Source organism: Pundamilia nyererei, unplaced genomic scaffold, assembly GCF_000239375.1.
Source record: "Pundamilia nyererei isolate P.nyererei 1_Seehausen unplaced genomic scaffold, PunNye1.0 scaffold00474, whole genome shotgun sequence".
NCBI lineage: Eukaryota > Metazoa > Chordata > Actinopteri > Cichliformes > Cichlidae > Pundamilia > Pundamilia nyererei.
Window position 1 is genome coordinate 58,467 of NW_005187875.1, and position 2,071 is coordinate 60,537.

The window sequence follows — 2,071 nt, forward strand, 5'->3', positions numbered from 1 at the left end:
TCTTTCCAGGAGAGTGGCACGGTTGCCCCTCCGAGGGTCTTCCTTGGTCTCTTGTGCTCTGAGGGCCTCTGGATGTCTGGAGCCTGGATCTCCTCCTACCTCAAACCACACTGTGGCGCTGTTGATCCTATGTGCTGCACAATAATATTCAATATTCAGTATTTACTGTTATATTCACATAGATCATCACGATGATGTTGTTTATTATATTGCTCTCTTTTTGGGGGTTGTTTTCTCTTTTTTCTTTCTCAACAGGTGATCCAGGTGATTGATATATGTATTTTTTGTCTGTTTGTTTTGTTGGTTTTTGTTTTTTACCCTTTATCACCATTCCTCTTCCCCGCTGTTTTTCTTTCCCTCTTTCTTTCTCCGTTTTCTTTACCCCAGTCATGTCTGTCCCTTGTGTAGCAAGTGAAATTAAAATAAAATAAACAATAAAAGCAAAGATGAATCAAATAGACCATTACGGCAAGGCCGGGATGGTCAGTGAGTAAATCCGTTGGGCATCTTTCTTTGCCTTTAGACAATAATTCTGATGGCAAAAGAACCAAACGGTACAGGCGAAAAAATAAAATAAAACAAAAGGAACAATAAATAAGAGATTGGGAAATATATTTGAATCTGTCGTACACAAAATGCTATGATTCACATAAATAAAAATAAAATAAAATGCATGATGGATGAAACTTTACATTACCTTATCAAGGCAGTCAACCCCTTCTTCGTTCTTTTTGTAGCCCTGGATCATAAGGGGCTTCCCTCTGTGGTGCTGACAGCGGGATCTTTGTGTAGCGTGCTCATCTGCATGACATTTCTATTGTTCTTGTGTGTGTGTCAGTGAAAGCACATTTTGCTGAGAGTGCCTCACTTCCAGTGTTGAGAAGGTTACTTTTAAAATGTATTCGATTACAGACTACAGAATACATGCCCTAAAATGTATTCTGTAACGTATTCCGTTACGTTACTCAATGAGAGTAATGTATTCTGAATACTTTGGATTATTTAACATATTATCATGCATTTTACAACTACGTGAATGTACTATTGCTATGTGATTTATTACTATTACTGGAGGTAAAGGGACCTCTGGCTAATACGTCGGGTTCGTGTCGGGCTCGTAGCCGAAAAATAGCTTTACTTTGTTGTGTGCTTGCGAGAGACAGAGAGAGGCCTTGAAAGGCTGCTGCAACGGAACTTATTGTTTCAGAGGAAAACACGAACAAAGCGTACAGTCGAGTCTTAATAGCTTACTTACACCTGGGCTCGTCAGGCATTTTTCTTGGCTACAGTGATTATTATTATATTTACATGCTTCCAGCTCCCGTTTTTGCTCGATGACAACTAGTACTTTTCGACTCTCCTTTTTCTACCACCTCGTGCTCACAGACACATAACGAGTATGGCAGTCCATTCTCCCTGCAGCACGGACTACACTGCCCATGAGGCTACATTCTTTAGAGCTATAACTGTAGCATTCTGCCTATTAGCTTAGCACAACAACGACAAAAAGGCGCTCTCTCACCCAGGAAACACGCAGAGCGAGAGCGTCACCCTGTAACCATGGCAACCGCAACGCTGCCGCCTGGAACTACTGTCAAACAAAACCGAAACAGTCCTGACCCGCCACAATATGAAACAGGTAAGTACCCCCGTGTAATCCATTTATTTCAACAAAGTAACTGTATTCTAAATACCACCTTTTTAAACGGTACCTGTAACTGAATACAGTTACTCATATTTTGTATTTTAAATACATAACCGCGGTACATGTATTCCATTACTCCCCAACACTGCTCACTTCCTCTGGTCAATACCTGTGCAGGGGGAAGTTCAGGCTTGCCCTGGTTTTTTTCATCCCTGCCAGTACTGGGTTTCCCCATGTATACCTTCATATTCCAGGCATACAGTGGGGCAAAAAAGCATTTAGTCAGCCACCGATTGTGCAAGTTCCCCCACCTAAAATGATGACAGGGGTCAGTAATTTGCACCAGAGGTACACTTCAACTGTGAGAGACAGAATGTGAAAAAAAAGCCATGAATCCACATGGTAGGATTTGTAAAGAATTTATTC